Source organism: Callithrix jacchus, chromosome 5 (genome assembly GCF_049354715.1).
Source record: "Callithrix jacchus isolate 240 chromosome 5, calJac240_pri, whole genome shotgun sequence".
NCBI classification, from domain to species: domain Eukaryota; kingdom Metazoa; phylum Chordata; class Mammalia; order Primates; family Cebidae; genus Callithrix; species Callithrix jacchus.
This window is the reverse complement of record NC_133506.1, coordinates 39,149,590-39,176,380: the sequence shown is the minus strand read 5'-3', so window position 1 is coordinate 39,176,380 and position 26,791 is coordinate 39,149,590. Positions and strand designations below refer to the sequence as shown.

The following is a 26,791-nucleotide window of genomic DNA, read 5'->3' as shown; positions in this document are numbered from 1 at the left end:
AAACCAATTCAAAAAGAAATAGAAAATCTGAATAGAATTCTAACAAAGCAATTAATAATCAAATCACTTCCCACAAACCAAAGCCCAGGACCGAATGGCTTAACTGGTGAATTCTATCCAATGTTTAAAGAAGAATTAATACCGACTTTTCACAGACTCTTCCAAAATAAAGAAAATGAAGGAGAACCTACTAACTCATTCTTTGAGATCAGTATTAACCTAATACTAATACTAGACAAAGACATCAGACAAGAAAGAAAACTACAGATCAATATCCCTTATGAATACACATAAAAATCTTCAACAAAATACTGGCAAAGCAAATCTAGAAACTTGTAAGAAGACTAATACACCATGACATAGTGAAATGTATCCCAGGAATACAAGATTTGTTCAACATATGAATATTAATCAACATAATACACCCTATTAATAGAATAAAGGACAAAAACCACATGATTGTCTCAAAGGATGCAGAAAAAACAACTGAGAAAATCTAATCATATTTTTTGATTTAAAAAAAAAAACCGCCTGGTGTGGTGGCTCACGCCTCTAATCCCAGCACTTTGGGAGTCTGAGGTGGGTGGATCACGAGGTCAAGAGATTGAGACCATCCTGGTCAACAAGGTGAAACCCCGTCTCTATTAAAAATACAAAAATTAGCTGGGCATAGTGGTGCACTCCTGTAGTCCCAGCTACTCGGGAGGCTGAGGCAGGAGAATTGCTTGAACACAGGAGGCGGAGGTTGCAGTGAGCCAATATCGCACCATTGCACTCCAGCCTGAGTAACAAGAGCGAAACTCCATCTCAAAAAAATAAAAGAAAAAAAAACTAAAAAAAAAAATTGAAAGAAGGAAACATTCTTAATCTGATAAAGGCCATCTACAAACAAACAAACAAATCCACAGCTAACATCATAGTTAATGGTGTAAGACTGTACTTTTTATGACTAAGATCAGGAAAAAGACAAGGATATCTCCTCTCATAATTTCTGTTCAACATTGTACTAGAAGGTCTAGCCATGACAATCAGGCAAGAAAAAATAATAAAAGACACCCATTTTTCTAAAGTAGAAGTAATTGCCTGTATTCACAGATGACAGGATCCTGTATATACAAAATCCTAAAAATATTCACAAAATAATTGTTAAAGTCAATGAACAAGTTCATCAAGGTTGCAGGATACAAAATCAACATACAAAAATTAATTGTGTTTCTGTGTACTAGAAGTGCACAACCAGAAAATGAGATTTAAAAAACAATTCCATTTCAAATAGTAACAAAATAAAAACACTTAGGCTTTTACACTGAAATTAAAAAACAGCCTTGAAAAGATTCAAAGAAAACCTAAACAAATGGAAAATGTCCATGTTCATGGACTGCAAGATTTAATTTGCTAAGATGGCAAAACTCTTTGATTGTTCTACAGATTTGCAACCTCAATCTAAGTCCTAGCAGGCTTTTCTGCAAAAATTGTCAAACTGATCCTAAGCTTTACATATAAATACAAGGAACCTTTAATAACTAAAGTAATCTTGAAAAAGAAGAACACAGTAAGAGAACTGAAACTTCCCAATTTTAAAACATATAGGCCAGGCACGGTGGCTCAAGCCTGTAATCCCAGCACTTTGGGAGGCCGAGGCGGGTGGATCACGAGGTCAAGAGATCGAGACCATCCTGGTCAACATGGTGAAACTCCATCTCTACTAAAAATACAAAAAATTAGCTGGGCATGGTGGCTCGCACCTGTAATCCCAGCTTCTCAGGAGGCTAAGGCGGAAGAATTGCTTGAACCCAGGAGGCAGAGATTGCGGTAAGCCAAGATCACGCCATTGCACTCCAGCCTGGGTAACAAGAGCAAAACTCCGTCTCAAAAATAAAAATATATATATATATATATATATATATATATATATATATATATATATATATCAAAGCTACAGTAATCAAAACAGTGTGAGACTGTCACAAATAGAGACAAACAGACCAAAAGAACAGATTTGAGAGATCAGAAATAAACTCTTACATTTATGATCCATTAATTTTTAACAAAAGTGTCAAAACAATTTCAGAGAGGGAAAAGTATCTTTTTAACAAATGGTACTAGGATAATTAGTCAAAAAAAAATTCTTACCATAAGAATGAGTCAAACCCCTAACTCACTCTGTATAAAAATTAAGCCAAAATGGATGCAAGATCTAAATGTAAGAGCTAAAACTATAAAACTCTTGAAGAAAGTTAGGTAGAAATCTTTGTGACCTTGAGTTAGACAGGAATTTCTTAGATATGACACCAAAAGCACAAGCAACAAAAGAAAAAAAATAGATAAATTAGAGTTTATCCAAATTTAGGACTTTTGGCCGGGCACAGTGGCTCACACCTGTAATCTCAGTGCTTTGGGAGGCTGAGGTGGGCAGATCACCTGAGGTCAAGAGTTCAAGACCAGCCTGGCCAACATGGCAGAACCCCATCTCTGCTAAAAATTACAAAAATTAGTTGGGTGTGGTGGCACATGCACCTGTAATCCCAGCTACTCAGGAGGCTGAAGCAGGAGGATCACTTGAACCCAGGAGGCAGAGGTTGCAGTGAGCTGAGATTATGCTCCTGCACTCCAGCACTCCAGCCTGGGCAACAGTGAGGCTGTCTCAAAAAAAAAAAAAAAAAAAAAAAAAAAGGACTTTTGTGCTTTAAAGAATACTTTCAAGAAAATGAAAAGTCAGCTCATAGAATGGGAGAAAGTATTTGTTAATCATGTATCCTATAAGGGAAGAGTATTCAGATCATATCAAATACTCTTAAAACTCAACAATAATAAGACACATAATCCAATTTTATAATGAGCAAAAGGCTTAACTAGACATTTCTCCAAAGATATACAAGTGGCCAAGAAACACAGGAGAAAATGCTCAAGACCATTTGTTATGAAAGAAATGTACACCAAAACCCCAATGAGATACTACTTAGCATCCACTAGGATGGCTATAATCCAAGAGACAGAGAATAACAAATGTCAGCAAGAATGTGGAGAAACTGGAAGACTTGTGCATTGCTGGTGGGAATGTAAAATCATGCAGCTGTTTTGGGAAAGAAATTTGGAAGTTCCTCAAAAACCTAAACATAGAGGGACTGAGTGATTTCACACCTAGGTAAATAGCCAAGAGCAGTGAAAACACGAAACAAAAACATGTCCACAAATACTCACAGCAGCATATTCATGATACTCAAAGAAGTGAAAACAACCCAGTGCCTATCCATCGATGAATGGATAAATAAATTATGGTATATCCATACAATGGAATATTATTCAGCCATAAAAAGGAGTTGAGTACTGAGTTCTTCTACACCATGGGTGAATTTTGAAAACCATATGATGCATAAAAGAAGCCAAACACAAAAAGCTACATATTGTATAATTCTATTCATATAAAATGTCCAGAATAGGCACATATGTAGAGACAGAAAACAGATTAGTGTCGCAGAGGAGGGGGATGCTATGTCTGAGTGAGTGGTCAGGGAAGGCCTCTCTACAGAGGTGCCATTAGAATGGAGTCCTGACAGGGAGTGTCATGCAGATTCTCTTGGGAAGCACATTCCAGGCAGAGGGAACAGCCAGTGCAAAGACTGTGAGCTTGTGGGAAGGGAATAGGAGGTGGGGCAGGTAGGTAGAACGACATGCTCTCAGGCCTAGAGTACAGGATGGGGAATTTAAAGTTTCTCCTAAGGCAGAAGGAAGCTTTGGGGAACCTTGATGGTACATGGAGGGTTGGGGGAGGGTTGGTGTTGAAAAGACTTCTCTGGCTCCCATGTTGAGAATAAACTATGGGTTTACAAGTGCACAATTGAGAAGACCAGATCAGAGAGGAGGGAAAAAATGGACATGGCCCCATCCCCAGTGGGAGCTGGGTAAACAGAGACAGATACATTTAAGAAAGCTTGCGGAGCTACAGCGAATGAGATTTGCTGATGCGCTCATGTCCATCTCCAGCAAGAGCTTTTCCCTCTGTTCCTTATAGAGCTTTTATTCTTCCCTCATCCATTTGAAGAGAGACAGCAAATGAGGGTATTTTTAGAAAGTCTTTGGGAGTTAGAGCTGAAGAGATGAAAGTTCCACCATCACCTGGACTGTCAAAACTGAAGCACAGCCTGTCCACAGACTCAACCGCACAGGAATGTTCGTGGCAGTTTATATCTAATAGCCCCAGACTGGAAGCCACCCAAATGTCCATCAACAGGAGAATGGAGAAATTGCATGTATTCCTACAACACAATACTAGACAACAATGAAAAAAAAATCTACAGCCACCAGCAACAACACTAAATGCATCTCAAAAACGTTATGTTGTGCAAATAAAGCCAAGCGAAATAGGACAATATAGCCATGGTTATCATATGAAATTCAAGCACAGGCACAAGAATTTAACTTAGAGTGACAGAAATCTGCACAGTGGCTGCCTAGCGGTGGGAAGCAGAGATTGGCTGGAAAGGGGCACAAGGGAACTTTTAGGAAATCGGAAAATGTTCTATATCTAGATCTGGGTAGTGGTAAATGGGCATATGCACTTTATGTATTTATTTATTCATTTGTTTGTTTGTTTACTTATTTGATGGAGTCTGGCTCTGTCCCCCAGGCTTAAGTGCAGTGGTGCAATCTCGGCTGACTGCAACCTCCCCTTCTTGGGTTCAAGCAATTCTCCTGCCTCAGCCTTCCGAGTAGCTGGGATTACAAGTATGCACCACCATGACTGGCTAATTTTTGTATTTTTAGTAGAAATGGGGTTTCACCATATTGGCCAGGCTGGTCTTGAACTCCTGACCTCAAATGATCCACCCACCTCGGCCTCCCAAAGTGCTGGGATTTACAGGCGTGAACCACGGTGCCCGACTATATGCACTTAAAAAAATGGCATTGATCACCAGGGATAAGTCATGTGCCCCTGTGTGATGTGAGTATTCATCCCCAAATAGCTACCACCAGTCTAATCATGAGCAGAATGACAGAGAAACCCAAATAGCTACTGCCAGTCTAATCATGAGCAGAACGACAGAGAAACCCAAATAGCTACCGCCAGTCTAATCATGAGCAGCATGACAGAGAAACCCAAATTGAAGGACAGTCTACAAAATATTTGACCAGTACTTCTCAAAACTGATCAGGTCAGTAAAAACAAAGAAACACTGAGACAGTCCAGAGACCCAACAACTGAATGCCATGTAAATGCACCTGAATGCCATGTGAACGCACCCGAGGGCCATGTGAACGCACCCGAGTGCCATGTGAACGCGCCTGAGGGCAATGTGAATGCGCCTGAGTGCCATGTGAATGCGCCTGAGTGCCATGTGAATGCGCCTGAGTGCCATGTGAACGCACCCGAGTGCCATGTGAATGCACCCGAGGGCAATGTGAATGCGCCTGAGGGCAATGTGAATGCGCCTGAGTGCCATGTGAATGCGCCTGAGTGCCATGTGAATGCGTCTGAGTGCCATGTGAATGCGTCTGAATGCCATGTGAATGCGTCTGAGTGCCATGTGAATGCACCTGAATGAAATGTGAGATTCTGCATGAGGTCTTGGAACAGAAGAAGATATGAATGGAAAAGTGGATGAAATCCCAGCCAGGCCTGGCATTCTGTACATAGTCAGCACCAATGCTATTCATTTGTTTTTTGTTTTGTTAAGACAGGGTCTCACTCTGTTGCCCAGGCTGGAGTTCAGCGGCATGATTTTTGGCTCACTGAAGCCTTGACCACCAGGACTCAAGCGATTCTCCCACCTCAGCCTCCCTAGTAGCTGGGACTACAGGCACATGCCACCAAGCCTAGCTAATTTTTGTATTTTTTATAGAGATGGGGTCTTGCCATGTTGCTCAGGCTGGTTTTGAACTTCTGGGCTCAAGCGGTGCTCCTGCCTTAGCCTCCCAAAGTGCTGGGATTACAGGTGTGAGCCACCACCCCTGTCCTCTTAATGCTAATAATTGTGTTAGGGTAATGCAAGGTGTTAACGTTAAGAAAACTAAGTGCACAGTATATGGGGACTCTGTGCTACTTTCACAATATTTTTACAAATTATCTCAAATTTTTTTTAAACTGTTTTTTTAAAAAAAGGAATTAAGCTGAACTCTTGGATCTGTGCATTTTGCTGTGTCAATGATCTCTCTCTCTCTTTTTTTTTTTTTTTTTTTTTTGAGACCGAGTCTCAATCTGTCACCCGCAATCTCAGCTCACTGAAAACTCCATCTCCCAGGTTCAAGTGATTCTCATACCTCAGCCTCCCAGGTAGCTGAGATTACATGTGCCCGCCACCACACCCAACAAATTTTTGCATTTTTAGTAAAGATGTGGTTTTACCATGTTGGCCAAGCTGGTCTTGAACTCCTGACCTCAGGTGACCCATCTGCCTTCACCTCCCAAAGTGCTGGGATTACAGGCATGAGCCACTGTGCCATATGAACAGAGCACAGAAAATGCTCCCCAAGCATTTGGGAGCCTAGCAGCAACAAGGGGCTGCCGACTTGTGCTGTCCCCAGGCCTGGCCCTCAGGAGGGCAGCTGACTGCTCGTGCATCTCTCCAACAGCTGGCAGTCTTCCACAGGATCTGAGGTCATGCTCTCAGAGGGCTCTGAACTCCCTTTTCAAAACTTTTGTTTCCCTCTTGAACATCATCGCTGAACATTCAAATGTCCCACAGACACCAGGAGTCAGCCCTGAGCCAGGCGTGGGCTGGTTGGAGGGGGTGAAAGAGAATGACCAGCTCTGGTGAGAAGCCAGCTCAGGCTGTGGCTGCATGATATAGTCTGGGTTAAAGGTGCAGGCTCCAGAGCAACCCTGCCTGGGTTCAAATCCCAGCTCTGCCCCTTACTCACTGAATGATCATGGGCATGTCAGTTAGCTGTTTGGAACCTCAAATTCCACCTGTATGAAATGGAAATACTACTACTAGCCTCACAGAGCCCTAAACTTATGTGTATATTTTTAAAGTGCAAGGACACCCCATCACCTATAATTTAATAGACAGCATATCCTGTCCCGTCCCTGACATTGTCCACTTCAATGTCCACCACTGCCCCACAGCTGGCCCTCTAGTTTTGACTTGCACTTCACCAACAACACCTACTGAGGCTGGGTGCAGCAGCCCATGCCTGTAATTCTAGCACTTTGGGAGGCCAAAGGCAGAGGATCCATTGAGGCCAAGAGCTCAAGACCAACTGGGCAAAATAGTGAGTCCCTGTCTTTATAAAAAATTTTAAAATTAGCCAGGTGCAGTGGTACATTCCTGTAGAGCCAGCCACTTAGGCCACTGAAGCAGGAGGATCACTTGAGCCCAAGAATTGGAGGCTTCAGTGAGCTATGACTACACCACTGCGCTCTAGCCTGGACAACACAGCAAGACCCACTCTTTAAAAAAAATAAATAAATAGATAAAAAATAAAAACCTACTGAGCACTCTCCCACTAGAGACACACCACACGCTGTGGAGAAATGGCTGCAATCTGGCCTGTTTACACCTTGCTCTCACCCTTCTTATCCTCTAACACATTTTCTCCCTACCCAAAGTCTTCCCCCTCCCCACCCTCACTCCTATGTCTCATATGCACCCTTCAGATTACCCTGATCTCTAGGAAGCCTTCCCTGATTCTGTCTGCTCTGCTCCTGTCTCCTCTGTATTCCCCACTAGCGGAGAAGCTCCTGGCATCTGTGCTTTCGCTGCTAAGTCATCTTCAGAACCCTGCACAAGACGTGGTACCTGCAGGTGTCCTGCAAGTATTTGCTGAATGAGATTGGGCAAATGAATGAATGACCATAATTCTGCCTAGAGAAGTTAGGGAAGGCTTCAGAGAGGAGGTGACATTTCACTGGGTCTTAAAGGATAAGTGGATGTGAACCAGGGGAAGAGTTGAGGGGAAGGTGCACAGTTCAGGGTTGCGGTCGAGCCCCATGTTTTCTGGGGCCAAAGGGGAGGAGGCCATTGAGGTTAAGATGTTAGGCTAAGATTCCAGGGCTTGATTCCATGGGTTGTCATCAGCACTGCCTGGGCATCAACTTTGTGGACTTTGGTCCAGCCAGGCTGAGTCTCCAAGATTCTAATGAGCAGCCAAGGTTTGGGGCCCCTGCTGGGGCATCAAGAAGAAAGCCAAAGCCAAAGAGACTTCCTTTTTTTTTTTTTTTGAGACAGTTTTGCTATTGTTGCCCAGTCTGGAGTGCAATGGCACAATCTCAGCTCACTGCAACCTCTGCCTCCCAGGTTCAAGCGATTCTCCTGCCTCAGCCTCCCAAGTCACTGGCATTACAGGCACGTGCCACCATGCCTGGCTAATTTTTTGTATTTTTAGTAGACACAGAATTTCTCCATGTTGGTCAGGCTGGTCTCAAACTCCCAACCTCAGGTGATCCACCCGCCTCAGCCTCCCAAACTGCTGGGATTACAGGCGTGAGCCATCATGCCCAGCTCAAGGAGACTTTCAAGCAGAGAAGAAACATGATTGCATCTTCAGACTTAACACTGTGCCAGGAGCGGTGCCAGACAGAGGCAAAGGGTCAAGTTCTAAGAGGAGGGTCAGCCTCGAGCCACTGTGCTTAAGATGGCAGAAAGGGGAAATCAAGGGAGATCCCAGCTCCCATTCGCTGTAGGGCATGAAGGAAGCAGTGTTCAGGCTGAGTGATAAAGGCGGTGAGTCGTGGTTTTACTGCTGTGGAAGTAGGCAGAAAACATAGGAGGAGCAGATATTCACGATCTGTGTACCAGGCTACACAACTCTCCCCTCTCAATACACACAAGTGCACAGGCAGACCTTCCTTCCGAAGCCAGCTGAGCATTGCTGGAGACCCCATCCTTACACCCAGCCCAGCTGAGAGTCTGGCTGAGATCCGCAACCAGCTGAGCATTGCTGGAGACCCCATCCTCACACCCAACCTAGCTGAGAGTCTGGCTGAGATCCGCAACCAGCTGAGCATTGCTGGAGACCCCGTCCTTACACCCAGCCCAGCTGAGAGTCTGGCTGAGATCCGCAACCAGCTGAGCATTGCTGGAGACCCCATCCTCACACCCAACCTAGCTGAGAGTCTGGCTGAGATCCGCAACCAGCTGAGTATTGCTGGAGACCCCGTCCTCACACCCAGCCTAGCTGAGAGTCTGGCTGAGATCCGCAACCAGCTGAGCATTGCTGGAGACCCCGTCCTCACACCCAACCTAGCTGAGAGTCTGGCTGAGATCCGCAACCAGCTGAGCATTGCTGGAGACCCCATCCTCACACCCAGCCTAGCTGAGAGTCTGGCTGAGATCCGCAACCAGCTGAGCATTGCTGGAGACACCATCCACACACCCAACCTAGCTGAGAGTCTGGCTGAGATCCACAACCAGCTGAGCACTGCTGGAGACCCCATCCTCACACCCAGCCTAGCTGAGAGTCTGGCTGAGATCCGCAACCAGCTGAGCATTTCTGGAGACCCCATCCTCACACCCAACCTAGCTGAGAGTCTGGCTGAGATCCACAACCAGCTGAGCATTGCTGGAGACCCCATCCACACACCCAACCTAGCTGAGAGTCTGGCTGAGATCCGCAACCTTATAAAAAATGGCCTGCACAGACATCAGCAAGACCAGACCTGGCACAACTCCAATTTCCACTGTATCAGTTTCCACAAAACAAGACAAGCAGTGGCTTCTAGAAGGGCTTCAGGCTCCAACAGTTTTGCCTTTTCTCCGAAGCAATTGCTACTTTCATAAACACTGGGTGGGGGCGGGGGAGACAGCACAGACAGACAGTGGCTAAGCTATGCTCATTACAGGCAAGTACTGATACAGAGAGGAGAAAAAAAAATCCAGCTTGTACTATCTTCAGATATCACAGCGTTGTGACTTCTAACAGCATCCACTGTATCTTGTTTCATTACAACTGCCAAAAGGAAAAAAAAATTGAATTACCACGCTAATGTCTTCTCTTTTTGTGAAATCTGTGATTCAGGTACGTGGATATAAAATACATCGTTAGCTGCTTTTAAACTTGTCTCTAATGATGAAAAAAACACTTCGGAGACATCAGGAAACTAAGGGGGCTGGCAGCCCTGGAGAACCTCTCATAAGCCGTAATGTGACAGTGCACTTTCTTTCTCCTCCAAGATGACAGTTAATTCCAGACTAGGAAGGCTGTCAAAAGTGCTTAGTTCTGCTCCACTTGAGTTAATTACTGGCCCTGGGGCAGGCTGCCCTCTACTCCTCTGCTAATGGGGCTAGGCTCCAGGTAAAAAATCCATTTGCAAGAATGTTTTCCTTGCTCCAGATCTAATTTATTGAATATCAAATATTTATGCCAATGCAATTAAAGTGACAACATGGCTCTCCCTTCTCCCCTGCCCCCAGTTCCAGGCGAGGCCACGGCTGGCTAACAGAATGCTTTATCCAGTCAACACAGGACGAAAGTTTTACTTGAGCTTCTAAAGCAGGAGCTTTAAAACCTTTTTAACCCACAAAGTCACCTGGGATTGTTTTATCTTCTTCTCCTTTAGGCAGCCACGTGACTGGCTATGGAGCAATGACAGACGCTGAGGCAGGAGGTTCAACTCTGGTTTCAAATCAACCAACACTTGCTGCGGCCCTCTGTGTGCCAGGCACCAGACAAGGCCCTGTGACTGAGCGAGACGGAATAGGCTCAGCCTGTTTCCACAATGATCTTGCAGCCTGACAGCAGAGACAACTTGGGGCCTGCACAGCAGAGTGGCAAACACTTATGATGCAGATAAGCAGAAAGGGTCTAGGAATCTGTCCTTATAGATCTTGGATTGGGGATCTCCAAGGCTTGATCCCCTTCCACCCAACCAATCCTAACTGCAGAAAGTTTCAGATCCTGCCAAGTGTATTTCATTGTTCCCAAAATGCTAGTCCCCAGCAAGAGGGCCTCAGACTGTCCAGACCTGGAGCTCTGGACACTCTTGAGCTCTTAGACAGCACCCAGCCCTGCTTCACCCCCATGAAGCTCTAGCATCGTGAGATGCATGATTTGGCATCTGTCCCAGAAGAGTGACGGGTCAAGATGAGCCCATGGTCAATTACATGTATACCTCCCTGGTACACTCTGGAAATGGAAAAAGGAAATGCAGCTAGCTAAAGAGGACTCTCTTTTTCTTTTTTTCCCTAAAGCAAGAGAGCTCAGCAAAGCTTAGGCCAGTAGGCGGTGCAGTGTCAAATACAGCAGCATATTTGAGTTGTGCTATACCTGCTAACTGGCTTAGATTCCTTCAAGACCTTGCTGGCTACACTCACCTCTCCCTTCCGGCAATGGAACAGAGGCCTTTCCTTGGGTCTGAACTGGGTTGTGAAGGAGAAACAGGCATCACAATGTGGGCCACAGGAACAAAGGCTTAGTGGAGAGAATGCATGATATTGCATTCAAAGAACTAAAAGCAGATTGATTTTTATTGGAGCCTTAATTGCAAGGGAGTAAGCCCTGGGAATGTAAACATCAAATGAGGTAAGCAAAGCATGTTAAAAAATGTCAAATTGTGGATAAATGTGAATTACTACCCATATCACTGAGGTGTTGAGGAAACCAAGTAATAAATTACATGTACACTACCATTACATAAATTATAGTTGTTACAGGATATTTTGGAAGAAGATTAAGTTTCAACCATGGACATATATATTTTTTTTAATTTACCTATTTCTTTTGATCCTACCTTTTTACAGCTGTTCATAAACTGAGACTGACAATAAATTTCTTCTCTGTTCTCTTTTTCAAATGAACACACTCTATCCAACCTAACACTTACTGTTTAGATATTCATAGTTTCCTGTCAATTTGACCACCATAGTTCAGGTTTGAAGCATTGTGATCATGTTTTATGGCGAGACCATTCTTCTGGCTATGAGTATGAGGGTAAGAGCGTTGGTATTTATATCTCTTTTTATGTCTTCAGTTATGCTGTGGTTTGACTGTGTCTCTCAAAAAGCATGTGTGGAAACAGAATCCTCAATGCAACAGTGTCAGGAGGGGGGCCCTCATGGGAGGTGTTTAGGTCACGAAGACTTCTCCTTCATGAATGAATTTAAGGGCTTGAGGCCAAGAGTTTGACCATTCGCTCACCCTCTCACCCTCTCTTTGCCCTCCCACCATAGGATGACACAGCAAGAAGGGCCTTGTCAAATGCCGCCCCTTGATCTTGGACTTCCCAGCCTCCAGAACCATGAGCCAATAAACTTCTGCTTACTATAAATTACCCAGTCAGTGATATGTGTTATAGCAGCAGGAGCTAAGATATCACCTTATTCAAAGGCATTATCATACCACATCTAAACTTCTGTGATAATTTCTGAGCTGTACACACTGCCTTGAAGCTTTATCTCAAAACCATCTTCCTCTCAGCTGCTCAAATATCAATATTATTTTCACCATTAAAACTAACTGTAGTGCTCACTTTGGCAACACATATACTAAAATTGGAACAATACAGAGAAGATTAGCATGGCCCCTACACAATGATGACATGCGAATTCATGAAGCATTCCATATTTTTTATAAAAAATTATATATTGTTTTAAAAAGCTAACTGTAAAAGGACCTCTACTATAGCCAATGTGATAGAACAAGAAAAATAATAAGGGATAAAATGGTTGGAAAGAAGAAGCATGTTTATCATTATTAGCAGACAATATAATTATATATCAGAACACCAAAAAAAGTCACAGAAAAGCTATTCAAACTAATCAGAGAGGCCAGTAAAATGGTCTAATACAAAGTATATTTGCAGCTGGACTCAATGGTTCATGCCTATAATCCCAATACTTTGGAAGGCTGAAGCAGGAGGATTGCTTGAACCCAGGAGTTTGAGGCCAGCTTGGGCAACATAGTGAGACCCCTATCTCTACACACAAAAAAAGTTTTTGTTTTTGTTTTTTTTTAATTAGCCAGGCAGATTTGAGGATCACTTGAGCCCAGGAGGTTGAGGCTGCAGTGAACCATGTTCCCACCACTGTACTCCAGCCTGGGCAACAGAGTGAGACCATCTCAAAAAACAAAAAGTATATTTGTATGAAGCAATAGTTTTCCAATATATAACAATAGCCAATTAGAAATATCACAGAAGAATATCCATCTAGCTGCCTTACTGACATCTCCATGAGAATGTACTGCAGAAACTTCAGCACAAAAGTGAATTTTGGATCTTCCACTCCAATACTCTCCTCCTCCAGTGCTCCCTAATTCCACGAAGGGCTCTTTCATCTACTTATTTATACAAGACAGAACCCCCAGATTCTTTCCCTTTCCCCTCTTCCATGATCCCATCCCCAAACCTGTCATCCAAGCCTGACAACATACGCTATGTCAATCTGCTCATCCTCTAACCTGACTGCCTCTACGTTAGTTCAAGCCTTTGTTATCTCCACCAGGACAACTGCAGTGGCCCTCATTCTTCTCCTCTTTTGTGTTCTTGCCCTCCCCAGTATGTATGAAGCAGGCATAAGCACTCTTTAAGATTTTAAGCTAAATTACACCATTTCCCAGCTGATATCCTTCAGAAGCCAATACACCCATATCCTCAGCATTACCTGCATGCCTTGGCTTCCCATGGTCCTGAGGACCCTTCTAGCTTTGGCTCAAGCCACTCTCAGCCTCACTTGCTGCACTGCAGCCATGCCAGCCTCCTCTTCTTTCTTCGAATATCCCCAGTCTCTTTCCCACTTCAGTCCCTTCACTCTCTGTCTTTCCTCCTGGCAATAAGAATCACTGACCTTCCTTCAAGAATACTGAGTAGAGACAGAGGGCTTTAGTCCTTGCCAAAGATCTCCCTGACTTTCTGGCCCTTCCCTTCCCTGTCTGTAACATGAGCTGGTTGAACTAGAGATTCTCTCTGGCATTCCATGAGCTCAATTTCAGTAAGCAGTGACAACAATTGAACTGGTGGAGAAAGAGAATGGGAAAGTGGGGAAGAGGACAGAGTGGAAATGGTCCTGAGGAAGAGGGCACAGAAAGAAACGCCTAGAAAACTATGCGTAACCACTTTCAGGGAGCTGAAAACACTGAGTGCTATTTAGCAGAACAATTCAGACTAAATCTTAACAGGATTTGGGACCATCATAAAAATCTTGTCTGAGGACAGAAAAAGCCAATGAACTCCCTGTATTTAAATATTAAATACATGCACCATATTGAAAATCTGATTCTACTGCATGAAAATAATCCACATTATCCAAATCCAAGGAAAAAGGAAAAAACAACTATCCATGTAAACAGCTTCTAGCTAGCCAAAAAAAGGGACACCTTAGCTGCTTTTGTTCCCAGCTTTCATAGAGACTCCTGGCTGCCAACTCAAATCTTTCTTCTTAACAGAGCTTTGGTTTCACCCAAGGAAGCAGTCCAATTAAAACGCTGCATTTCCCAGCTTCCTCTGCCAAGAGAGGTGGCCACGTACTGGCAAGTGATACTTAAGAAGAGACTGCTGGGTGGACTTCAGAGCGATGTCACGAAAGGCAGAGCTGGCACACATTCTTTTTTGCCCTTTGTTTTCCACCTTTTCTCCTTCTTCCTTCAACCATCTTGTGACCTCGAGGTGATGATAAGGGACAGGCCAAGAGAATCAGAGGCCGCCATTTAAATCCCAGCTCTGCCACCTGCAAACTCTATGAACTTGGACAATTTGCTTAACCTCTCTGAGCCTCTTTCTCATGTGCAAAATGGAAGTCATAATGCCTTGCTTGCATTATTAAGATTAATTGATATATTCATATTGTTCCAGAAAAAAAGATTAATTTAGATAGTTTATCACACATAGGCTACAGCACTTTGTAAACTGTACAGCTCTAAAAAATATATTAAATTGTTCGTTTTGGGGCCGGGCGTGGAGAAAAAAAGATTAATTTAGATAGTTTATCACACATAGGCTACAGCACTTTGTAAACTGTACAGCTCTAAAAAATATATTAAATTGTTCGTTTTGGGGCCGGGCGTGGTGGCTCAAGCCTGTAATCCCAGCACTTTGGGAGGCCAAGGCAGGTGCATCACGAGGTCAAGAGATCAAGACCATCATGGTCAACATGGTGAAACCCCGTCTCTACTAAAAATACAAAAAATTAGCTGGGCATGGTGGTGCATGCCTGTTATCCCAGCTACTCAGGAAGCTGAGGCAGGAGAATTGCCTGAACCCAAGAGGCGGAGGTTGCAGTGAGCCGAGATCGCGCCATTGCACTCGAGCCTGGGAAACGAGCGAAACTCCGTCTCAAAAAAATAAAAAATAAATAGTTTGTTTTTTCCTCCTTCTTATTTTGTAAGTGACATATTGTTCTCCCAACCAAATCTAAAATACTTTAAAAATTAGGATCCTACATTTCTACACGACATTCTCTCATTATAGGAATATCCATTTCTTTGACATTACACCGGTCCACTCTGTTATCAGATGCAGCCGGAAGTCCTTTCATATCCATTCTGGCAACATGCAAATCACAAGTTAACTTGTATTTTCCAACTTTGGCATTAAAGTTAATTTGTACTCTCCAGAGAATAGCGAGGATCCTGGCGGCATGGCACTTGGGAAAGTATGAGACCCCTCCTTGTTTAACAGAAGAAGAAACTGAGGCAGGGAGCAACGAGTCACTGCCCAAGGCTTCCTGGTGAATTAGTGACAGAGCCAGATGAGAATGCAGCATTTATTATGTTCTAAGTAAACCAGAATCTCTTTCCAAAGGTATAGGTCAGTTTTGTTGAGCATTTGATGGGTCTCATCAATCTAGAATTCCACATCCTTCAGTTCTAGGAATTTTCCTTAAATTATTTCTTTGATGATGTTTGCCCTTTCATTTTCTGTGTCCTCTCATTCTCAAACTCATGTTTTTTGGATGTTGGACCCCCCAGTCTGTTTCTCTAAATTTTTAAATCTTTTTCTCTCATTTTCCATTTCTTTGTAGGTATCACTTTCTTTCTGAGATATTAACTCAACTTTATCATTCAATCCTTCCAGTGAATTTTTCAGGTTTGAGCATTTTTTGCTTTTAGTTTCTTTGAGCTTATGGTGTTTTATTATTCTCTGAATTTTGTGTGTTCTTTTCATCAGCACTCCTTACTTGTTTCATGAATGCTCTATCTTTCTATTGTATCTCTGAGAATGTTAATGCTCTTAAGATTTCTTCTCCTTGCATAGTCTACCTCTGGGCTGCTTTTTTTCTTTGCTTCTTTGGGTCTCTGTCCTTCATCGTAGAGGCTTTTCTTAAATATCAAGTGACCTTTGGTTTTCTGCTCATATTAAACACTGAGACACTAAAAATTGACTGGGACCTCTGAGCTTTCCAACTAAGAGTCACACAAGGAGATCTGAACAGGACATTTTGTTGAAAAGACTCCAACATCAATGTCTCTAGGACTCTACCTTTGGGCTTGTCATATGCTCCAAAAAAGAATCTTTCCATCTTCTGACTGGCTACCAGCATTCTGGGAGGTGAGTGGGATTTTAACATTGAGAATAAATCTCAATCATGTCACTTACATGCAAGAAACCCTGAACGATTCCTCACTGTCCACAGGTTAGTCGATACAAGTAAAGTAGTTAAATCTCGCTCATTCCAATATGCTACTCCAAAATTAACTCTCAGCCAGCTCCCATCCTACCCACATTCCAACTCCAACCAGGCCCATTTACTTATGAGTTCTGTGAGTTTCTGTGTCTCAGCCACAGTCACCTGCACCCTTCCCCTCTCACATCTCCCTGATGGCTCTGAAGAGGCATCAGCCTTGCTCCCTTTTTTATGCAGACTAATTGGACTCAGACTGAGCTCCCCTAAAGTTCCTATACCTACACTTCTCACTGCTGTGTAAAAGGCAAAGGAAGATACAGAGACAGGAACCACCGTCCCTAGAAGTCATGGGGAATTCTAAATAGACGCTTCTTTCCTATCACACAAACTAAACAACCGAATCACTTAGATATTTTTACGTGCTCTCCTGGATAATATTTGAGCTAAAGATCAAAAATCAAAACTGCAAACAGACTAAAAACAATGGAAAAGAGAAAACATATAAGAAATCTTATGGGATGAGACAAAGCTGATTGATAGGCAAATCTGTAGCCTTAAAAGCCCTTTATGGGTAATCAAAAAAGAATAAAAATAGGTAAAATAAACTTTCATTTAACTAATTTTGTTTTAATAAAAAATCAAAACAACCGAGGAAGAAAGCTGTAAAACGTAGTTAAAAGCAAACATTAATGAGTAGTAATCTAAACAATCAGAAAGACAGGATTAATAAATTATTTTTAGAGTTGGTTCATAAAAAAGCTTTGCTACTACCATTAGAAGAAACACAAATAGGCCAGGTGTGGTGTTTCACACCTGTAATTCCAGCACTTTGGGAGGCCAAGGTGGGTGGATCACTTGAGGCCAGGAGTTCAAGACCAGCCTGGCCAACATGGCAAAACCCCATCTCTACAAAAAATGCAAAAATTAGCCAGGTGTGATGGTGCACTTATAGTCCCAGCTAATTGGGAGGCTGAGGCAGAGAATCTCGAACCCAAGAGGTAGAGGTTGCAGTGAGCTGAGATTGTGCCACTGAACTCCAGCCTGGGTGACAGAGTGAGACTTTGTCTCAAAAAAAAAAAAAAAAAAAGGGAACGATCCAAGATGGCCGATCACTAACATCTCGGGATTGCAGGACGCCACACTTTCAGACAAATTCTGGTCACTCATGGAGCAGAAGATTCCCAGTGGAGGAGCCACACGGGTTGCCAGCCCGACTCTTGTGGCCGGCGCAGTGGTTTTGGCGGCACCTCAGCCCGGTAGCTCATGGAGCAGAGTAAACAAGGCTGGCTCCCCTTCTGACCGAGGTTTGGAGGACCCACACGGGTCCCCAGCACGACTCCTGAGGCCAGCGCAGCGGTTGTGACAGCACCTCGATGCGGCAGTTCTCAGCGCAGAGTAAACGAGACTGGTTCCCCTTCTGACCGAGGTTTGGAGCCCCAGGAAGGCAGAGTCGCCTATTACGGACACAAGAAGGAAGCCAGACAGGAGAATCCTGGGCAGAAAAGCACCATCAATCTTAACGCCGCTGTTCTGACCCTGGGAACTAACAACTTGGACGTCCACTCAAGAGACCTAATCTGAAAGTAGGTAATTTCAAAGACGACAGGAGGATAAATTTACAATGATGGGAAGAAACCAGCATAAAAAGGCTGAGAATACTCAAAATCAGAAAGCCTCTCCCTCTAAAGATGATCACAGTTCCACATCAACAATGGAACAAGGCTTGATGGAGAACGAGCGCATCTTAATAACAGAATCATGCTTCAGGGAATGGATAATAAGAAACTTCTGTGAGTTAAAAGAACATGTTGTAGCCCAATGTAAAGAAACTAAGAACTTTGAAAAAAGGTTTGACGAAATCCTATTGAGAATAGACAACTTAGAGAGGAAAATAAGTGAATTAATGGAACTGAAGAATACAATACAGGAACTCCAAGAAGTATGCACAGGTTTAAACACTCGAATTGTTCAAGCAGAAGAAAGGATATCAGAGGTCAAAGTCCAACTTAATGAAATAAAACAAGAAGACGAGATTAGAGAGAAAAGGATCAAAAGGAATGAGCAAAGTCTCTAAGAAATGTGGGACTATGTGAAAAGACCAAATTTACGTTTGATAGGCGTACCTGAATGTGACGGAGAGAATGAATCCAAGATGGAAAATACCCTTCAGGATATTATTCAGGAAAATTTTCCTGAACTAGCAAATATTCAACCCCAGGTAATACAGATAACACCACAAAGATATTCCTTAAGAAGAGCAACCCCAAGGCACATAATTGTTAGATTCACCAGGGTTGAAACGAAGGAGAAAATACTAAGGGCAGCCAGAGAGAAAGGTCAGGTTACCCACAAAGGCAAGCCAATCAGACTTACAGCAGATCTCTCAGTAGAAACTCTACAAGCCAGAAGAGAGTGGGGGCCAATATTCAACATCCTCAAAGAACAGAACCTTCAGCCAAGAATTTCATATCCAGCCAAACTAAGCTTCACAACTGAAGGAAAAATAAAATCTTTTATGAACAAGCAAGAACTCAGAGATTTTATTACCACCAGGCCTGCTTTACAAGAGCTTCTCAAAGAAGCATTACACACAGAAAGAAACAACCAGTATCAGCCCTTCTAAAAATATACCAAAAAATAAAGAGCACCAACATAAAGAAGAATTTACATCAACAAATGGATAAAACAGCCAGTCAACATCAAATGGCAGTAACCCTAAATTTAAATCGACTAAATCCCCCAATCAAAAGACACAGTCAAAACTCAACGGCATGTTACATCCAGACCTGTTTCACATGCAAGGATACACAAAGACCGAAAACAAAGGGATGGAGAAAGATTTACCAACCAAATGGAGAGCAAAAATAAATAAATAAATAAATACATAAAAAGCAGGAGTTGCAATTCTCATATCGGATAAAATAGATTTTAAAGCAACAAAGATATAGTGGTAAAAGGATCAATGCAACAACAAGAGCTAACGATCCTAACACCCAGATACATAGAGACTTAGATTCAATGAGACAGAAAATTAATAAGGATATCAAGGACTCGAACTCAGATCTGGAACAAGTAAACTTAATAAATATTTATAGAGCTCTCCACTACAAATACACAAAGTATACATTCTTGTCAATACCACATCACACCTACTCATAGGTTTAAATGAAACATTGATTGGCCATTATTAATACCCATTTTTTTTCAGAATAAAGCAATATTTCTGTTCACCCTCCCTATTTCTCTTCCTCTTTCTTCCTCTCCTTTACTCGTTTTTTTTTTTCTTTCCTTCTCTCAAAAAAAGAAATCAACTTGTAAACCTCTAGATCCAGGTCGGCAATGTCTCTCTCATTGCTTGATTTCCTTCCTTCCCTTCCCTCCTTCCCCTCTTCCTCCCTTCCTTCCTTCCTTCATCCCTTCCTTCCTCCCTCCCTTCCTCCTTCCCTCCCTTCCTGCCTTCCTCCCTAAAAAAAAAAAAAAAAAAGAAATGCAAATGTTATAAATGCCAAAAGGGAAACTATAGGTCTTAAAACTCTAAGAGGACTCTACATACAATTATATACTTATAATTTCAAAACTACAGTGAAATGGATTATTTTCTGCAAGAAAATAACATTTAAAAATTGCTTCAACAAAAAGTAGACTATCTGAAAAGAACAATAATAAAAGAAAAATTCAAAGAAAGTCATTAAAGTATTGCCTCTTAAAATGGTTATAGCCTCAGATGATTTCACAGGTGAGTTACTTCACCTTTCACAGAACAAATAACTTTTGTAACATTAGCTGTTTTAGGGCATGAAAAGAAAAAGATATTAATCTTTTTGTTTTTGAAATAGGGTCTCATTCTGTCACCCACGCTGGAATGCAGGGCACCATCATGGCTCACTGAAGCCTCAATCTCCTGGGCTCAAGTGATCCTCCTGCCTCAGACTCCCAAAATGCTGGGATTACAGGCATGAGTCACCATATCTGGTCAAAAGTTGTAAATCTTATCAGTTCATTTTACAAAGCTAGCGAAACTAGTGATAGAAGGATTTGTATGAATCTCAAAAGCATTATGTTCCCAGGCACCCGGAAGTTGCCTACTCAGGAGGCTGAGGCTAGAGGATGACTTAGGCCCAGAAGTTTGAGGCTGCAGTGAGCTGTGATCACATCAGTGAACAGCCAGTGCACTCCAGGCTGGGTAACATATTAAGACTCTATCTCCAAAAAAAAAAAAAAGTGAAAGAAAATTTTTGTAATTTTTTAATAAAAACATTATGTTGAATGAAAGAAACCAGATACAGAGGAGTATAAACTATATGATCATATATAGAACAAGTTCAAGGACAGGACTGACCAAACTAATCTCTGAGGATAGAAATCAGGGAATTGGTTGCTGGGGTGTGGATGGAAGATGGACTGGAGGGGTCACAGGGAATGTTATGGGACCATGAAAATGTGCTGTATCTTGATCTGGATGATGGTGACGGAGGTGCATGTATTTGTCAGAATTCATCAAGCTGTACACTTAAGGTGTGTGCAATTTGCTGTATGTAAATTATATCTTAATAATGTCCTATTAGGAAAGAAAAACCTTGTAACTGACTTAAAAGATAGTCAACAACAACAAAAACAGGCCAATCACACTGAATATGTTATACAGACAAAAATACTAAAAAGATACAAGCTAACATAATCCTGCAATAGATCAGGAGAATAATACATCAAAAAACTGCAAGGCTGTTTCAATACTAGAAGTCTTTAATAATTTGTAGAAGAAAAACACATACTATAATAATATTTAAATTAGCCTATAAAATTCATTTAATATATTCAAATAAAAAATAATACCTCAAGATGATAAATAAAAATTAGCATTTCAAACCAAAAGCCGAACTCATCCTTAACAGTGAAATTCAGGGGGCAACTTCATTCATGTCAAGAACAGAACAAGGATAGTCCCTGTTCCCACTGCTGTTTACTACTGTTCTGAAATTTCTGAGCAATGTACCAGACCAGAAATAGACGTGAATCATAACTATAGGAAAGAAAGCAACAAAAGTATTATTGTTTTCAGTTTGTGATAATATTGTCCTTCTGGAGAACGCAAGAGAACCAACTGAAAAACAATATTATGACTGGTTAAAAAATAAATATACACAAACAAGTCGTGATGTTCACTGAAGCAGTGCCGTACTGAACAACTGGAAACCACCTAAATGTCCAGTAATAGAACACTGGAGAAGAGAAGTATGCAACACAATAGAGTATTATACAGCAGTTAAAATCAATTAAGTAGATAAAGAATATTGAATGGGTCCAGGTGCAGTGGCTCACACCTGTAATCCCAGTACTTTAGGAGGCCATGGCTGGCAGATCACTTGAGGTCAGGAGCTTGAGACCCGCCTGGCCAGCATGGTGAAACCCTGTCTCTACTAAAAATACAAAAATTAGCTGGGCATAGTGGTGCATACCTATAATCCCAACTACAGGGAGGCTGAGGCAGGAGGATCATTTGAACCCAGGAGGAGGAGGTTGCAGTGAACCAAGATCACACCACTGCACTCCAGCCTGGATGACAAAGCGAGACTCTGTCTCAAAAAATAAAAAAAGAATATTAAGTGAAAAAGAAAATTCAGAAAAATATGCACAGTGTGGTACTTTAAGTGTAATGTTTAAAAACACACTACTCAGCAACAAAAATACATAACCCAATCTAAAAATAAACAAAGGACTTGAGTAGACATTTCTCCAAAGAAGATATACAAATGGCCAATAAGCCCATGAAAAGATGCTCATCATCGTTAATCATTAGGGAAGTGCAAATTAAAACCACGAGACACCACCTCACACCCATTAGAATAGCTACTGTTAAAAACGGGGAGAGAGGCCAAACGTGGTGGCTCAGGCCTGTAATCCCAGCACTTCACCTGAGGTCAGAGGTTTGAGACCAAACTGGCCAACATGGTAAACCCCATCTCTACTAAAAATACAAAAATTAGCTGGCATGGTGGTGCGTGACAGTAATCCCAGTTACACGGGAGGCTGAGGCAGGAGAATCATTTGAACCCCGGAGGCAGAGGTTGCAATGAGCCACTGTACTCCAGCCTGGATGACACAGCAAGACTCCATGTCAAAAAAAAAAAAAGGAGAGAGAGAGAAAAAAACAAATGTTGGTAAGGATATAGGGAAATCAGAGCCTGTGTATACTGTTGGAAGGAGTGTTATATGAGACAGCCACTGTGGAAAACAATATGGCAGTTCCTCAAAAAATTAAGCATAAAATTACCTTATGATCTAGCAATTACACTTCTGGATCTATACCCAGAAGATTTCAAAGCCATATCCCAAAGAGAAATACACCCATGTTCACAGCAACATTATTCACGGTAGCCACGTGAATAGGTGAAAAGGTAGAAGAAACCCACGTGTCCATTGATGAGAGGACAAATAAACAAAATGTGGTAAACGCAGCATATGTGTGTGTGTGATGTGTGTGTGTGTGTTTACAGACACACACAAAAATGGAACATTATTCAGCCTTAAAAAGGAAAGAAATTCTGACACATGTTAAAACATGGATAAACCTTGAGGACAGTAAGCTAAGTGAAATAAACCAAACGCAAAAAGACAAATACTGTATGATTCCACTTACATGAAGTCTCTAGAATAGCAAAATTCATTAAAACAGAAAGTAGAATGGTGGTTGTCAGGAGCTGGGGGAATGGAGGTATTATTGCTTAATGAGTATTGAGTTTCAGTTTTGCAAGATGAAAGGCATTCTGGAGGTGGATGGTGGTGACGGCTGCACTGCAATATGAATGTACTTAATATTGCTGTACTTAAAATGCTGAAGACCTAATATACTAAATTATTTATCTAATTACTTAATAAGGTGAGTAATTAAATTACTTAATGTACTTAATATGCCAAAATTGTTAAGATGGTAAGTTTTATGTTATGTATGTTTTACTGCAATAAAAAAAAAATGAAAACACACAACACACACACACACACACACACACAACTACACTGCTTGAAAAAATACAAAGACATGGATGTGAAAGATACTTATCAATTTCTGGACATTGGCTGCCTCTGGAAAGAGAGAAAGGGGAATGAGCTAGGGCTGGAGCAGGATATCATGGGGCTTCTAATGGCTGGGCACTGTGGCTCACAACTATAATCCCAGCACTTTGGGAGGTCAAGGCAGGAGGCTCTCTTGAGCCCAGGAGTTGGAGACCAGCCTGGGCAACATAGTGAGACCCTGTCTCTACCAAAAATAAATAATAAAAAAAATTAGCCAAGCATGGTGGCACATGCCTGTAGTCCCAGCTGCTTAGGAGGCTAAGAGGGGAGGATCACTTGAGCCCAGGAGACTGAGGCTACAGTGAGCTGTGATTGCACCACTGCACTCCAGCCTGGGCAACAGGGCGAGACCCTGTCTCAAAAAAAAAAAAAGAGAGGGGATACTGCAGCTATAGTTGTGCCTTGTTTTTTAAAGAATAAAACGTCCTGGGGGAAAAAAGTCCTCCATCACTCAGGCTCATTGTGCCAGAAATAATCCCCAAAATGTCCCTTGTGGCCCTCCACTCAATCCTCTCCCCAGCCCCAGCAACAACACCCCTGAGTTCTGTCACCAGATGTGAGTTTTGCCAGTTCTTGACATTTATTTAAATGTAATCCTGGGTTTTCTTTCAGGCCTTCTTGGTCTCTCCCCAGAAGATACCTCCTTTGGGACACCAAGTCTCTCTAAGAGACCTCTAAGAGCCTGAGCCACAGTCAAGGGCCCTGCACCATCATGTTGTGGGCTCTGTGAAAGTCAAGGGATGCTGCCTCTCGAGGGAAGCTGCTCTTCCCAGGGCTTGGAGCAAACACCCAGAGAACATGGACCAACCCCTCACACGCTTAACAGAGTCTCCTCTGCTACTGACCAAAATACTGCTATGCCAGTAGGACAATCCATGGGGAAAAGACTTCACTCACAAAATAGACAGATGACAGTTTCTTAACCGTAAGCACCACTGACATCTGACGCTGGTAACGTGTGTTTGGGGCTGCCCTGGGTATTGTAGAATGTATAGCTCCATCCCTGGCCTCCACCTAGCAAACGACTCAGTAGCCAGTTTCCAGTTGTGACAACTAAAAATGTGTCCAGAGATTGTCAAATGTCCCCTGGGAGATGATCCCAGTTGACAGATGATAGACTGATAAATGATAGACAACTAGATAGACAGACAGACAGAGAGACAGACAGACAGACAGACAGACAGACAGACAGATAGATAGATAGATTTTTTTTAACCTACAAATAAAATGTTTAAGATATATGCAGGGCCAGGTGTGGTGGCTCACGCCTCAGACTTCAAAGTGCTGGGATTACAGGCGTGAGCCATTGCGCCCGGCCTTCCTTTACTTTGTTAATAAACTTGCTTTTGCTTTACTCTATGGACTCTCCCTGAATTCTTTGTTGCACCAGATCCAAGAACCCTCCTTTGGAGTCTACATCAGGATCCCTTTCCAGTAACCTCTTCCTAGCAAACCACAGAGGGACAATGCTGGAGAGAAGCCTGGCCCAAAGGAAAGAGACTGCAGCACCAACTGGCTGACTTTGGATATCACCTTTTGTCAAAATTTCGGAGTTATGAACAGCCTTCAGCATACCAACGCTTTCTGGACTGATCTCCTCTACCTGGATATGAGAGACCCTAATAGTTAGGCAGGAATATCATAGCCCCTATTCAACCTAAAGAAGCAACAGAAGATGGACCTTCATCCCTCTACAACTGTTAGGATTAAGAATCCCCTTGTAAAAGGGCAGGGGTTCCAACCACAGCGACTCCATCTTGAATATGAGCTGGGTAAAATGAGGCTGAGACCTGCTGGGCCACATTCCCAGGTGGTTAGGCATTCTTAGCCATGGGATGAGACAGGAGGTTGGTACAAGATACAGGCCACAAAGAGGCGGCTGATAAACAGGATGTGGTAAAGAACTGGCCAAAACCCATCAAAAGCAAGATGGGGATGAAAGTGACCTCTGGTCATCCTCACTGCTCATTATATGCTAATTATAATACATTGGCCTGCTAAAGACACTCCCACCAGCGCCATGACAGCTTACATGCCATGGCAACATCCAGAAGTTACCCTACGTGGTCCAAAAAGAAGAGTAACCCTCAGTTCTAGGAATTGTTTGCCCTTTTCTTGGAAAATTCATGAATAATTCATTTCTTACTTAGCATATCGTCAAGAAATAAACCATAAAAATAACCAACCAGCAGCCCTTGAGGCCACCCTGCCTTTGGAGTAGCCATTCCTTTACTTTCTTAATAAATTTGATTTCGCTTTTAACATAAAGAAATTAATCACTACTAGGCACAGTGGCTCACATCTGTATTCCCAGCAGTTTGGAAGGCAGAAGCAGGAGGATCACTTGAGGCCAGGAGTTTGAGACCAGCCTGGCTAATATGGTAGAACCTCATCTCTACACAAACACACAAAAAAACAGCTGCACGTGGTGGTGCACGCCTGTAGTCCCAGCTACGCGGGAGACAGGATGCAGGGACCTGGAGTGCAGTGACTACCATGCTTCAGCTTGGGTCACAGAGTAAAGTTAATAGCATTGGAAATCTATTTTATACAAATTGAAATATTGATATACCATCATTCACCTAAGAAATTGACATGGGAAGTTAATATCCAGCCTCTGAGAAGGGGCCCTGTGAGGAAAGACCATCCAGAGAGGCCTTCGGGTACCAACATTTAAGAGCATGGGCTTTGCGATAAGCCCGCCTCAGTTAAAAAACCAGCCCCACCACCTGTTAGCTTTGTGACCCACAGAATGTTATTTCACATCTTTGAGCCTCAGTGCAGATGCCTCTGAACGTAGCAATAACAGCAGTACCCATCCCGCAAGGTTAACCGAGATGCCGCATGTGACTGTTTAGCAGAACATGTCACGTAAGTTGGGGTTCAGTAGACTTAGAAACTGTCACTCTTCCCAACGAACACATGTTCATAGAATGGAGTATTAGTCTGTTTTCACACTGCTAGAAAGAAATACCTGAAACTGGGTAATTTATAAAGGAAAGGGGTTTAATAGACTCACAGTTTCCCATGGCTGGAGAGGCCTCAGGAAACACAGTTATGGCGGAAGGCGAAGGGGAAGCAAGTACCTTCGTCACATGGTGGCTGGAGAGAGAATGCTGCAAAGGGGGCACTTCAAAGCACTTTTAAAACAATCAGCTCTCCTGAGAACTCCCTCATTATCACTAGAACAGCATGGGGAAGCTGCCCCTGTGATCCAATCACTT

At 42.6% G+C, this 26,791-nt stretch overlaps 1 long non-coding RNA gene and 1 other non-coding gene across 3 annotated transcripts in view; one reads left to right on the top strand and one right to left on the bottom strand.

Annotated features, from left to right (window-relative positions):
- The window catches only part of LOC128932047 (uncharacterized), a 130,849-nt gene that overhangs the window by 85,886 nt on the left and 18,172 nt on the right, over positions 1–26,791 (bottom strand). The window lies entirely within an intron of this gene.
- LOC118154212 (U6 spliceosomal RNA) lies at positions 12,399–12,505 on the top strand. The gene has a single exon (XR_004744103.1). It is a non-coding gene; the product is annotated as a U6 spliceosomal RNA (small nuclear RNA).